Raw genomic sequence first — 8,797 nt, forward strand, 5'->3', positions numbered from 1 at the left:
TTGAATGTAAATGGACTATTGGAGTAAACATTCAGAACAGTAGTGACTATGGGCCATATTCAATGAAAAAAAATTTGCCATGCATGGCGAGAGATTTTTTTCTCTCGCCATGCACTCGCCCTGTTCCGGAGGGTTTGCTACCACTCCTGCTCCCACTATTCAATGTGGTTAAGACTTGCCGCCACTCACGGCGAGTCTTAACCCCTGCAGCAGACGAGCGTCCGCAGCAGGGAGCCGGTGGCAGCCAGGTAGATTAAAGTCTTCCTGGCTGCCCCAGAACATATGTGGAGGGGAGGAGGGCTCCCCGGGACGCAGGCAGCACAAGCTGCCCCCCCCCCCCCTATAGCCAGCGGGGGACCCAGTATTCACTGCACCCGATCGTGCACATGTAATGATCGGGTGCAGTGAATATATAAATATCTAATGAGCGGCTCGAGAGCTCCGGCCCTCTGCTGGCAGCTGTGTTAATTTTTTTTTTTTTATTAAATATATATTCATGTGCTATAAGCACATGAATAAAAATAACATGCCCCTTCACAGAAAAAAAATCCTGATTTTTTTACACCAAAAAAAAAAACCTTTTAGTTTAAAAGTTCACATTCCAGTTCTCCATGAAAAGATGGAGAATTGCTACACGGCGAAAATCACTTAGAAAGACGGCGAAAATATCACATTGAATAGGGTGGTTCACTGAGAGCAAAATGCTCATTCCAACGCGAAAATAGCACACTCGCCATAAAACACGGCAAATTTTTCTCATTGAATATGGCCCAAAGGGTTATGACTTCTTTTGGACTGGCATATGTTCATGCAAAGGAATGCTTAATACTGGAATAGTAGTTGACATACTGGGGGAAATTTACTAAAGAAAATTTGTAAAAAAAAATAGGTGTATTTGTATCCAGAAATACACTTATTTTTGATGTTTACTATCCCGAAAATATGGAAATTCGTATTCGTATTGATAGCACATCAATACGACTATGAATTGCCGTATTTTCGGGATAGTAAGTGTCAAAAATAAGTGTATTTCTGGATACAAATACACCTATTTTTTTTTTTTTTACAAATTTCCTTTAGTAAATTTCCCCCACTAGGACACCCTTGTTTGAATGTTTGCTATTGAATATGGAATTATGGGGAGATTCTTGAATTCTCATTTTATAATAATGAGTTTTTACTGCTAGGACCTTGCAAAGACAATGGAAAATACACCAGTCAATTTTCCTGCAACTTGAACCAAATTACTTTTGTATCCAGAACCAAATTACTTTTGTATCCAGAAATCTCAATCAGGAGGACAATGGTCAAGTTGTCAGTTAGACCATGTATCCATGAGCAACATCTTCGTAATGGCAGTGGATAGCCTCATATTATTATCAAATGTTAACCCTAAGTGGGTGCCATCAATTATATAGGTATCAGTCAAACAAAAATGCCTCAGACTAGCTTCTGTAATTTTGGTCTCTAGTTACTAGGCCATAGAAAAGGTAGAATTATACTCACCGATAATTCCTTTTCTTCCTAGAGATCCCATGGCAGCCAAGACCTTGGGATTTCATCCCTCTCCCTTCAGATAGACAGGTTGTTTTTTTCTAGGACCTCCCCCTTCCTGTATAAATGGGCTCTCCACCCCTTCCTCCTTGTCTTTTTGAGTGTCTCCTTCCTTAGGTCCTGAAAAAAAACACAAGGGGCGGGCAACTAATGGCTGCCATGGGATCTCTAGGAAGAAAAGGAATTATCGGTGAGTATAATTCTACCTTTCTTCTACGATCCCCATGACAACCAAGACCTTGGGACAATATACCAAAGCAGAAAGAGGGAGGGACACAATACATGCCAGAAAAAATATATATTTAATCAACCAGAGCACTGTTAAGGACTTGCTCTCCAAAACATGACTTTGACACATCCAGCGCATAATGCCTGGAAAAAGTGTGCATCGACTTCCAAGTGGCTGCATTACAGATATCTTTAACCGAGGTTTGAGCCTTTTTCGCCCACGACGTCGCCATGGCCCTAGTGGAGTGTGCCTTTATAACAGATGGAACCTCCTGACCTTCCTGTTGGTAGACATAAAGTAATAAGATCACGAATCCATCTCGCCATCGTCTGCTTGGAAGGTGACATCCCTTTCCTCGGACCATCGGAGATCACAAATAAATTCTTTGATTTCCTTATATCCGCCAGTCTCTAAGTAAATAGTGATACCTCTCACTAAGTCCAGAGTATGCCACTCTTCTTCTATTTCCCCTTTAGGATCTGGATAGAACGAAGGAAGAGTAATCTCCTGATTAAGGTGAGAAGTACTGACGACTTTCGGTAGGAAGTCAGGATGAGTCCTTAAAACCACCTTATCTGGCAGTATCCTCAGGTATGGTTCTTCAATGTACAAGGCCTGAAGCTCACTGATCCTTCTAGCGGAAGTGACAGCCACTAAGAACAGAATTTTCCAATTCATATATTTTAGAGAGATTTCATTCAAAGGCTCAAATGGGTGTTTTGTCAGTGCTTTTAGCAACAAGTTCAGATCCCACGGAGCTACCAGCGACCTGACTGTTGGTCTCATTCTTTTTACTGCGTTGCCGAATCTCTTTATAAGGTCGTCTTCTGATAACCTCCTACTTAGCAGTACACTCAACGCTGATATTTGGACTCTCAGCGTAGAGTTGGCTAAGCCCGACTCGTATCCTAAATACAGGAACTGTAGTACTTGGGCCGTAGATGAGAGAGTAATGTCCACATCCGAACCTCTCCATCGAATGAAAGCCTGCCACACTCTATAGTAGACTAACGATGAAACCTCTTTCCTTGCATTAAGAAGTAGTCTTACTACTTGGTCTGACAGACCTTGACTCTTCAATATCCCCCTCTCAATCTCCATGCCTTTAACGATAGTATCTCTGGATTTGGATGTACTATTGGTCCTTGATGTAAGAGCCCCGGAATGATGGGTAGCTTCCAGGGTTCCTGTATGGCCAACTTCAGGACTGTCGGAAACCACGATCTCCTCGGCCAAAAGGGGAGTATCATAATTACTTCGACCTGATCCTCTATGACTTTCTTCAAGACCCTGTGAATTAGAGGGAACGGAGGGAATATGTAACCCAGTCGACATGTCCAACGTACTGAAAACGCGTCTACTGCAGAGGTCTGGTAGAGATAGTATCTTGAGAAGAATGTTTCGACCTTCCTGTTGGAGGATGTGGCCATCAGGTCTATGTCTGGAAGGCCGAATCTCACGATTTCTTGGAATATCGCCACATTCAGTTCCCATTCGCCTGGCGAGATCTCTGTTCTGCTCAAGAAGTCTGCTAGGACATTGTCCTTCCCGGGCACGAATACCGCTGTTAGTGACGGAACGTTTTCTACCGCCCATACCATAATCTTTGTGATTATCGTCATTAAGCCTCTGCTCCTTGTACCACCTTGGTGGTTGAGATGTGCCACCACCGTGGTATTGTCTGAGAATATTCTTAAGTGATTTCCCTTTATTCTCTCTTGGAAATAATTGATCGTCCTCCAGACAGCTTCTGTCTCCCTCCAATTGGACGACTTCTGACTCCCTCTTTGACCACACTCCTTGAGTCGTCAGACTGGTCATATGGGCTCCCCAGCCCAGCGAACTTGCATCCGTAGTGACTACCAGAAACTGCGGGAGCCTCAGGGACGTTGCTCTTCTTAGCAGCTCTGCACTCGTCCACCACGTAAGAGAATCTTTCACTTGGAGGGAAAGCTTGATCTTCGTATCTGGATCTGTCTTCCTCTTTATATACGGAAGAATTGCCCACTGCAGGGATCTGAGTTTCCAGTGAGCCCAGGGTACTGTCCCAATGGCTGACATCATCATCCCCAGTAGCTTCAAACATGCCTTTAACTGCACTTCTCTTGCCAGTCTTATGCCTCTGGAGTTTGACCGGATCCTTTGACACCATGCCTCTGGAGTTTGACCGGATCCTTTGACACCTTTCCTCTGACAATCTCACCTCGAATCTTTCGGTGTCTATGAGCAACCCCAGGAACTGGATTAATTTTGATGGTTCTAGTTGACTCTTTTGATAATTTACTATCCAGCCGTGCTCCTCCAAGATTCTTATCACGGTAGTCAGATCTTGCAACAGTTTTGTTCTTGATGATGCTGCTATCAACAGGTCGTCTAAATATGGCCAAATCCGAATGTTCTGCATCCTTATGTATGCAATCAGTGTGACTAAAACTTTTGTGAAGACTCGTGGCGAACTGGTCAGACCGAATGGAAGACAGGTAAATTGGAGATGCTCTCCCATCACACAGAACCTTAGAAATCTTCTGTCCTGATACCTGATTGGTATGTGGTAGTATGCATCCTTGAGGTCTAGGGAAACTAGAAAGTCCCCTTCCTCTATTCCCGCTAGTATGGACTTCTGAGTCTCCATTCTGAACTTCTTTACTTCTACATGAGAATTCAACCTCTTTAGGTCCAAGATCATACGATAACCTCCTGTGTTTTTCTTCACCAGGAAGACATTCGAGTAGAACCCCTTCGCTTTCTGATGAGGTGTTACTGGTTCTACAGCCTTGATCTTTTTTAACTGGGAAATAATGCTTTTTAATTCTTTCCTTTCGGATGGATTCTTCGGGTTTTTTGATATACGGAAATAATCTCTTTCCGGAACTTGTCTGAACTCTATGGTATAACCTTACTGAATTATTTTCAGCACCCATCTGTCCCGAATGGTGTTTCTCCAACTGAGGATGAACATAGACAGACGTGCTCCCACACAATGACCGCTGTGATTGTCATTGCCTATAGCCTCTTCTGAAGTTCTGCCGAAAGGACTGCTTAGACGACTGAAAGGAACCTCTTTGATTGTAAGGCCTCTGGTTATAAGGTCTTCCTGGCCTGTAGCTTCTGGAAGCTCTGTACTGTTGCTTGGAGGAGTCCTGAAACTGATATCTTGCCTTCTTTTCCTGTGGAAGCCTAAGGGATTTTCCACCCGTGATCCTGTGGATTAAGGCATCCAGTTTTGAGCCAAATAACTGGGACCCCTCGAAGGGAAGGGACACCAAGCGATTTTTAGAATGGGCGTCTGCCGCCCACGATCTCAGCCATAACGCTCTTCTCGCTGAAACTCCAGCCGCCATCGCCCTTGCCGAAAAAGATATTGTATCCAGCGAGGCCTCGCAGATAAACTCAATAGCCTTCTGCATCGTCTCCAAGTTCTTTAGCAGATATTGCCTTGAGATTTTATCTTCAACATCGCTATGTAGCGACGTCCCCCAGAGCCTCAATGCCCTTGCCACTGAGGCCACCGAGACTCCGGTCTTCAAGGACACTGCTGCGGAAAAATGTAGCTTCCTAAGGGACCCTTCCATTCTTCTGTCCATAGAATCTTTGAAAGAAGCCCCGTCTTCTAGTGGAATCGTAGTTCTTGAAGTCAACTCTGCCACTGCGGCATCGACCTTGGGCAAGTCACACCATTTCAGAAACAGTTCATCTTTCAAAGGATACATCCGCTCGACTCTGGCCAGTTTCCCTTGCCTTTTGTCAAGATTGGACCATTCTTTCGATATCAAGTCTTTCATCACCTGATGAACCGGGAAGTGCCGATTCTTCTTTGATCTATCCTCAAACAATATATTTTCTCCACCTTCTGGGGCAGCTGGCTCTTTCACATTCATAGTCTTATATATAGTCTTTAATATCTTTTCTACATTGTCAAAGTTAAAGACCCTAGTCTCTTCCTTGATCTCTCCTTCTTCTGCCGAAGCATCTTCCCCTTCTTCTGCCGAAGCATCTTCCACTTCTACTACCAACTCCTCTGATGAGGCATTATCCTCGCTGAAGTCAGTTTGATCCCTGGATCTCTTGTTCCCTTGGTTAGAGTCTATAAATTCTTCTTTGGACACGAAGGATTTCTTCATCCAATCCATGAGATCCTGAATCATTTTGGGCTGCACCATAGTCGGCGAAGTGTTAGTTTCACACTTCCCACACAGCGTTTTCCCTTGCACGCTAGGAAAGGCTGTATCACAGACCATACAAATAGCCTCAAGGTTATTTTTCTTAGACGTCTTCTTTCTTGGAACTGTATCAGGCTCCTTAGGAGGCACACTATAAGAAATCCAACGAGAAATTTTTTTTTTTTTTATGATATTTCTAAAAAAAAAATAACGCTAGTCTATCTAATTCACCAAAACTTTCTGGAGCTTACCTCGCAGGGGCATTATCAGATATTTGGGGGGCAGGCAAATCCATAGCAGGAGCAGCAACAAACCTGCATGATCCACATACATATTTTAGTATCATGATCTCCATCCATAAAACAGCAAAGAAAACCAGAAAAACTGGACTTAAAACTTTCATACCTTAGAAAAGACTTCTGTTCGTTTATAGCAGCAGGACAGCACACACCACTCACCCAGACCACTGCTGGGCTTTAAATAGCTGGACAAATTCAAAAAGAATGCGCCAATTCGCACAGCCCCACTGCCTTATGGGAAATGTAGTCCGTCTGGCGCTGACCTTTTCCTTAGTAATGCTGCGCCTTCCGGGTACACCGCAGCAGCTTCATCCCCCTGCTAACTTAAAAGTTAGCTTTCATTACCTCCGCGTCTTGCACGGAAGACGCGATGTTCTCGCCTGCCGCCGGGGATTCTGGGGCTTGTAGTCTTTCCAGCCGTCCGCCGGAAACGCGCGCCTAAGCGCACTGTATTGTGGTCTTTGTAGTTGGCGCGCGTGCGGCGTCTGTGTCTGGAGGAAGGAGGTAATCAGCCAGCGCTCCGTCCTGCTCCACGCTGCTCTGCTCCAGCGTCTCCTGCGGACTTACAACCTCTTGAATGCCGCTCTGAGACCCCTGAGCTGACTCCACATCACCTCTCAGGTACCTATATACTCCATGGGCAGATAACACCTTCATAAGGCCACGCTCCCATACTGCACCCCCAAGTAATGGACCCCTGCACTATAGTAAGCTCCACTGAAAATAAACAAACCTATTCTCCCTAGCCTAACTGAAAAACTAGGAGACAGGAAAAAAAGACAAGGAGGAAGGGGTGGAGAGCCCATTTATACAGGAAGGGGGAGGTCCTAGAAAAAAACAACCTGTCTATCTGAAGGGAGAGGGATGAAATCCCAAGGTCTTGGCTGCCATGGGGATCGTAGAAGAAGAGAATGTGCCAACCTATTTTTTTAATACATACCATCATGGCAATTAAATGCAGACTGGTTGGTGGATGATCTTCATCCACAGCTTAGTAAATAGACCCTTTAACCCTTTGAGTACCAACGTTGCTGTGATATGTGCAAAACATCTGCATAAGCCGGCAGGCTCGCTCAAAGAGACTTTTGGGCACAATATTTAACTAAACTTCAATTGCATTTAAAATCATTTGCTGGCAATAACTAAAGGGACTCATGTTAGACTACGGCCCTAGCATTTTTAGCAAATATTTTTCACAGTTCAAAGTTGGCACTCAATGTTTTAAACAGATTCCAGCAGTTTTCCCTTAAGTCCCTTTTCCCTTTCTGCCTGCAAGAGGCAGAAAGCCAAGTCTAAAAAGTCTATATGTCATTGTAAAATATATACTTCTAAAATACAAGCAGCAAAATTGATCTGACTGGAGACATTTTGCCAGCAACTACAAAACATGGTTAGAAAAAAGGAGCTGAAGACAAGACCAAGCACCTTAAACCAAGGAAACAAAAGCATATTGTAAAAGCAAAAAAAAATTAAATACAAAACACTGTAGCTGGGAACGTGGTGTCCGGAAATTATATATTTATAAGACCAATATTAAAAAAAAAAAAAAAAAAAATTCTGAAATAACCCAACATGCTTACAATAACAGACACACAAACTGCATCCTGAAGGTGGGAAGTTAGACATGGTCAAGCAAATATACTTACCTTCCACCCTGCCAAACCCCCACCCATGCCTACAGCCTACCTTAGGGCATAACCCTAACATCACTGCCTACACCTATACCCCAGCCACGTGGTCCCACTCCCCACATACGCCCCCATTTGGGATGCCAGGTATTTTATTGGTAATGGTATGGGTCAGATTCATGTTTGTAAGTAAACCATAAAAGCACAACAGGTGGGGCAGATGTAAGATGTGCAAAGAGTTAGATTTGGGTGGGGTGTGCAAACAGATTTTTTTACACTGCAATTTAGATTTTTTTTTTTTTTTTTAAATATTTTTATTGGGATAAAGCAGTTATGGTTCACAAGAGGTACTGCAATTTAGATTTTAAACATTTGTGGGCTACATGAAAAAAGCAGCCATTATTTACCTTACACAGAAATATAATCCACCCAAACTGCAGTTAACATGTCTTTTTGCCAAACAGTGTGCATTTTTGCTTTAATTACAAACATGAATCAGGTCCTATATACATTCAGATAATATTAAAGTGGACAAGGCAGGTGTGGCCAAACTGATCCTCAAGATCTACCAATGGTCCTCATTTGCAAAATCACCTAGCTGGTGCACAGCTGTAGTCATTGCTAACCGTTACATTTTCAAACCTGCTGCATCATTCTACTACAGATCCACAGGTTGCCTGAAATACATGAACTGTTGGTAGATCTTGAGGACAGGTTTGGCCACTCCTGAGGTATGGTATAGCAAACAGATTCTGTTAGGAAACCATCTTTTGAATCGAGATGTTCCAATGCACTCAACCTTTTAGGGTGGGCTTTCCAAAGTCATAAGCAAAACAAATTATGATCTATTCGATAAATAACAGATTTAACAAACAAATAGTGAAGATGCAGGTGTGTCCACTGAATGCTACCAATAGCATTTCACAA

The sequence above is a fragment of the Crinia signifera genome, chromosome 6, assembly GCF_055691185.1.
Source record: "Crinia signifera chromosome 6, ASM5569118v1, whole genome shotgun sequence".
Lineage (NCBI taxonomy): Eukaryota > Metazoa > Chordata > Amphibia > Anura > Myobatrachidae > Crinia > Crinia signifera.